Source organism: Triticum dicoccoides, chromosome 4A, assembly GCF_002162155.2.
Source record: "Triticum dicoccoides isolate Atlit2015 ecotype Zavitan chromosome 4A, WEW_v2.0, whole genome shotgun sequence".
Taxonomy (NCBI): domain Eukaryota; kingdom Viridiplantae; phylum Streptophyta; class Magnoliopsida; order Poales; family Poaceae; genus Triticum; species Triticum dicoccoides.
This window is the reverse complement of record NC_041386.1, coordinates 748,146,107-748,152,040: the sequence shown is the minus strand read 5'-3', so window position 1 is coordinate 748,152,040 and position 5,934 is coordinate 748,146,107. Positions and strand designations below refer to the sequence as shown.

Here is a 5,934-nt window from a genome sequence, read left to right as displayed (position 1 = left end):
ATGGAATAATTAAACTCGAGAAGGTCGGTTAACTAAACATTTCCATGAACTGATTTACATATAAAAAGTAAATGGAAAGTAATATATGATATCTACAAGATTTGCTTCTGTATCTGAATAAATGCACCCGGAGGGTCGGAATGGGGCAAAAAAGGAAAAACCTTAGAACGGTGCTGATTTTGACATAAATGAGAAAATATATTGCCAATATAGAGAACATAAACAAATACGCTATTTGTACATGAATCAAAACTAATGTGTCCATAACATAAATGCAGGATTTAATTGATAATTACATATCATTTGTTTTTGCCAATATATATCTCAACCGGAGCACGGCAATCATAAGCTTAGTTTTCTCCTCAGTCCAGACCATGGCAGTCATCAAGAGCATCGCACACATGCCGTGGGTTCTTCAATCTGCGTTGTTGTTATGATCATCTCTTGCACTTTGATCTTACCAACCTCTTGCTATGAACGTAGGTATCTCCGAACATCCTTTAATCATTTTATCTTACAAAATTCAATATTTGTGCTTAAATAGACCTTAGCGGACATTTGTAATAAATATTATTGCTTTTCGTCAATGTTTAGTTGATTGTCATGAGGAGTGCATGCCTACTCAAGTCTGCCATTGGAACGTCTGCAAGATCTTTTGCAGATACAGCGGCCACCCTTGGCTTGGGGCCTACTGCAAGACTCAGCCAGGAGATGTGAAACTATGTTGTTGCATTTATTCCTGAATCTCCAGTGATGCAAGTTGTTGTTTGGGGCACTAATATTGCAGTTTCCTGTATCCACCCGTTTGCGATGCAGTCTCAATAAAAGAGTTCTCTAGCGACTCAATCAATGAATCAGTGTATGATCGATATCATGTGCGCATATCTAGCTAGTGGCTCATCTTTATCTCTTAAACCAGCGTTGAAAAGATTATTATATCAATTGTTCTTCAATTTCCTATTATTCTGATTCGATGATCGCAATTTATATCATGTGCGCATATCTAGCTAGTTTTTTCCATGGCCTTGTATTACAAATTCTACTACTTTGTTTTGGTTTTTGACAAATTTTGCATTTTCTAGAGTTTTCTCAGTAAAAAAGGCCAATACATGGTCGGACGTGTCGCAACTTGCATACGGTGTGAAAAATCATTCAAGCCTACCATTTGTATCCCCACCTACTTGCATAAGTCTAAGGAACAAAAAAACTCCACTATGCATGCAAAATGAACACTGGAAAGATATCAAGAAAAATACAGACAAAAACATCACTTGACCTTGTATCCCTAGCAGATGAGACATGAGTATCACTAGCACATATGCCCGTGGCTTGCAACGGTTGAGAAAATTCTTATGTCCATATAAACGTCCACAATGCAGCACGTGTGTTGCAATGGGAGAGAAACATCATGTGCCCATATAAACGTCCATCGATGCCACACGCTAACATCCGAACGGTACCACCCGACAGTGACATAGAGGCACGTGCCAAGGTCAAAATGTACAATTAATGAATTCTCTTTTCTCTTAAAGTTTTTGGATTATTAGGTATTCATCTTATATAAAAGATGACCATAGGCCCAAATTACATGCCACATTATAATCCTTTGGAAAGCCATAGTACAGAAATAAACAAATGACGACCTCATGAGCGCCTTCGCTTCCTTGAACGTCATGCGATATACAAAAAGTTCATATAATAGCTCATGACGGCTTGTAGAAGGTCTGTCTCATCCATTTTATCACAACCTTGGAAAAAACAATGTTGCAAAGGAAAATTATTTAAGAATAAGGAAGACCCTATGTCTCTGCGTAAAGAGCATCAACACTATGATAAATGAACCAGTCTGAAAGGTACCGTCATCGTCAGATCAGCGAGAGAGAGGGGGGAACGGGCGAGGAAGGAAGACGAACACGAGAGAGACGAGCAGATTTTTTTGGTGCTGCCGTAACTGCGCAGCCTTTTCCGTTTTCTCATTCCTTTTATCTGAATTACAAGAGCTAGTCTACCCTCCCGGTCTGGCCGCCATGATTCGCGTAGATCGTGCTATCCCGCGATCACGTCCATAGCGAAAGCCAAGTGACCAGGAGGGAATAACAGAAAGGAAACTGGAGAGCGCCCGCTACGTACGCCTCCCTAATCTACGTGCATTCGTGGGTCACATCAGCCCAGCTGCACCTTATTTGAAAACGGAATAAACAACCTAGCGTACGTGGGCTTGAGCTTATTCAGGACAACGAATTTCCCCCCTAAGCTCAACGTCCCACGGTCACTTCCCTGACGCTAAGTTTCTGCCGTAGCTCGACGAACCGGACACGCCCCAGTGCCTTGGTCAGCGCATCGGCCAGCTGATCGCTTGTGCCAATATGATCGATCTCCACCTGCCTTGTTTCCACAGTCACGGATAAAATGGAACTTGACATCGATGTGCTTGTTTCTGTCGTGGTGAACAGGATTCTTAGCCAATGCAATGGCAGATTTGTTGTCGATCAAGAGCTTGAACGCACTAACTTCTTCCCCTCTCATTTCTGCAAGAAGGCGGCTCAACCACAGGCCTTGACAAGTAGCCGCGGCCGCTGCCACATATTCTGCCTCACAGGAGCTGATTGCGACGATCTTTTGCTTTTGAGAGGTCCAAGACACAGGATTTTCACCCAGGAAGAAAACCTGGCCAGAAGTGCTCTTGCGATCTCCAACGTCTCCAGCGTGGTCGCTATCACTGTATCCAAGCAGTGTAGCTTTCTCAGAGCCACGCCGATAGCAGCAGCCATGTTTGAGAGTACCACGCACATACCTAAGAATTTACTTGACGGCCGTCCAGTGGGTGGCTGTTGGCTTCTCCATGAACCCGCTCACAATCCCCACAGCATGTGCAATGTCCGGCCTGGTATGTACCAAGTATCTCAAACTCCCGATTATACCGCGCTACAGAGAGGGATCAACAACCTTTGCCTCATCATCTTTTTTCAGTTTGAGCCGGCACTCCATGGGCGTTTGACACCCTTTGCACCTTGTCATCCCTGCAGCTTCAAATATCTTTTCTGCATAGCTCTTCTGACACAAAGTAATTGAGTCTCTGGATTGGGTTACCTCGGTGCCCAAGTACTAGCTTAGGAGACCGAGGTCACTCATTTTGAAGAGTTCTTGCAACTGTTCTTGAACTCGATGATGGATGCTTGGTCTGTGACGATGATGATGAGATCATCAACGTACACACCAACTAGCAGGAATGAATGTGCATCCCCGCGGCGATACACGGCATGCTCCAGTGGGCTGCGCGTGAGCCCCAGCATGCTCATGGTCTCGTCCAGCTTCGCGTACCCGGCCCTCGGAGCTTGCCGCCGTCCGTAGAGCACCTTCTGAAGTCGCAGCACCTGCTGCTCCCTGCCGGCAGTGATGTACCCCGGCGGCTGCCCCACGTACACTTCCTCGGCGAGGTCACAATTGAGGAAGGCGGATTTGACATCCATATGGTGCACCTCCCAGCCGGAGTGCGCGGCGAGCGCAAGAAGCCGCCGCACGGTCTCCATCCGTGCCACTGGCGTGAAAACTTCCTCAAAGTCCATGCCACCACAGGGGTGTTATTGTGCGTGGGCGGCGTGGCCCATCGTGGCTCCCACGTCACCACAGGGGTGCATGGCTCGGTCTGCGGTATGGCGGGCGCCGATGCGGTCGGCGTGTCGGCAGAGTACGGCGGTGTCCCCAATGGTGGCGTAGAGGGTGATTGTGGCGCCCCGCTTCTCGGCGTAGACGCAGGCGAGCCATCCGTGTCCAGCTCGTGCACCATGGCCATTGGCGTAGACCACAGTGAATGTCGTTAGTGTGGGCGCGGTGACCATGCCCTGGTGCTCCAACTCCACTGCATGCTTTCCTCAAACACAACATCACGTGTGACTTGTACCTTTTGTCTAGCCGGATTGTACACACGATAGCCCTTGGTTCCTTCCTTTTAGCCTATGAAGATTATTGGGGTTGATCGATCCAAGAGCTTCGTCACTCCATGGCCAAGCTTCTTGATATGCCCCACAGACCCAAACACACGTAGGTGCAGCACACTTGGCTTGTGGCCGGCCCAAGCCTCATACGGCGTCACCCCGTCCAAGATGCGCGTGGGAGCTCTGTTGAGCAGGTACACCGCAGTCTTCACTGCTTCAGTCCAGAAATATGACGGCACGGCCACACTTTTGAGCAGGCAACGCGCCATCTCGACGACGGTCTGATTCCGGCGTTCAACCACTCCGTTCTGCTGAAGGGAGTACGGGGTGGTCGTGTAGTGTTTGATGCCTAGCTGCTTGCAGTATTCTCTGAACTCAATGGAGTTGAACTCACCGTCCCGGTCAGAGCGGAATGCGCGAAGCCTGCATTTTCCCTCGTTCTCAGCCATTGCCTGCACTTTCTTGAACTTCTGATGAGCTTCATCCTTGGATTTCAGCAACTCCAACCACATGTATCGAATGTAATTGTGAACTATCAGCGAGAAATACTTACTGCCACCCGGTGTGGTTGGTGTGATTGGCCCACACAAGTCTGTATGAACAAGCTCAAGACCTTTCTCTGCTCTGTATCCGGCCACTTGAGGAAAAGGGGCATGGTGTTGTTTGCCCAATGCACAACCATCATAGTACTCCTCGACGCAGTCAATGACTGGCATCCCGCGTACCATTTCCTTCGAAGACATGGCTCGCAAAGCTCTGAAGTGCAGGTGTCCCATCCTCGCATGCCAGCACCAGGTGACATCTTCAGTCTCGGTGAGGAGACGGGCTGGGGCGTGAATGCTCAGTACGCCTGTGTACAATCTGCTCGCCGCCCGTTTGACGCGAGCCAGGATGCGCCGGCTTGGATCTTGGATGGTCATAATCCCATCTTCAATCCCTATCCGGCATCCACCCTCATCCAACTGCCCTACTGAGATGATATTGCTGCGTAAGCTGGGAATAAAATAGACTTCAGAGAGAGCACGTTGATCACCATTCTGGCAGCGAAACACAACAGCGCCCCTGCCCTTTATAGCCACCAGTGGGCCGTCTCCGAATTTCACTGTGCCGTGTACACCTTCATCAAGTGTAGAAAACATGTTCCTCTCCCCAGTCATATGGCTGGACGCCCTTGTATCATAGTACCAAAGGCCATCGGATGAAGGCACGGGAATCACCTTTTCCTCGTTCAGAAACACAGCTTGCGGCGCCACCTACTCGGGTGTGGAGGCGTTGATGACCACGGCCATAAACAACCCCTGATCATGTTCATCGCCGTTGTCGCGGAGGAGGTTAGCATGTTTCTTCTTCCGGTGTTCCTTCTGCTTCTCTAGCCATGACCAGCAGTCTTTTTTCCGGTGACCGGTCTTGCCACAATAGTGGCATTTGCCCTTCTTCTTGCCGTTGGATCCACCTGATCCACCCGCGCCGCCGCTGTTCGATACAGGTTTGCCGCCGCTCTGTGGCTTAGGCTTTCCCGACGACTTGCTTTTGCCGCCGCCGCCGCCGTGTGACGAACTGCTGTCGGCGAACTGACGCTCACGAGCAGCCCACTCCTCCGCGGTGTACATGAGTTGGCCGGTGGACTGCTTGGCGTCGTGGACGTCATAGTGGTCATCACACGCCGAGAGACGTCCGGTCAACTCCTCGACCGACAGCGTCTTGAGATCAATCAGCGACTCAATCGCCATGGCTATCTCCTAGGAGTGTCTTACAGGGAATGAAGGGGCTGGGTGGTGTTAGAATTCCAGTGCTAAAAATCACACTATCTTGAGGCAGGGGAGTCATTCTATCCTATTAATATGTGACGTGTGTAGTTGAGAGCTTCTTCAACCACTCCCTCGCCGGCCGGCAAGGGCAAGGGCAAGAAACACTACTAGAAAAACCGCAACTAATGGCGCACCTAATTTGGCCATTAATGGCGCATCACCGGTGCGCCATTACTAGCACGCCATTAGTA

At 49.1% G+C, this 5,934-nt stretch overlaps 1 long non-coding RNA gene across 1 annotated transcript; it reads left to right on the top strand.

The window, feature by feature from the left end:
* The first annotated feature begins 366 nt into the window (after positions 1-366).
* LOC119290035 lies at positions 367-850 on the top strand. The gene is made up of 2 exons (XR_005141689.1): positions 367-479; positions 595-850. It is a non-coding gene; the product is annotated as an uncharacterized LOC119290035 (long non-coding RNA).
* The last annotated feature ends 5,084 nt before the right edge of the window (positions 851-5,934 follow it).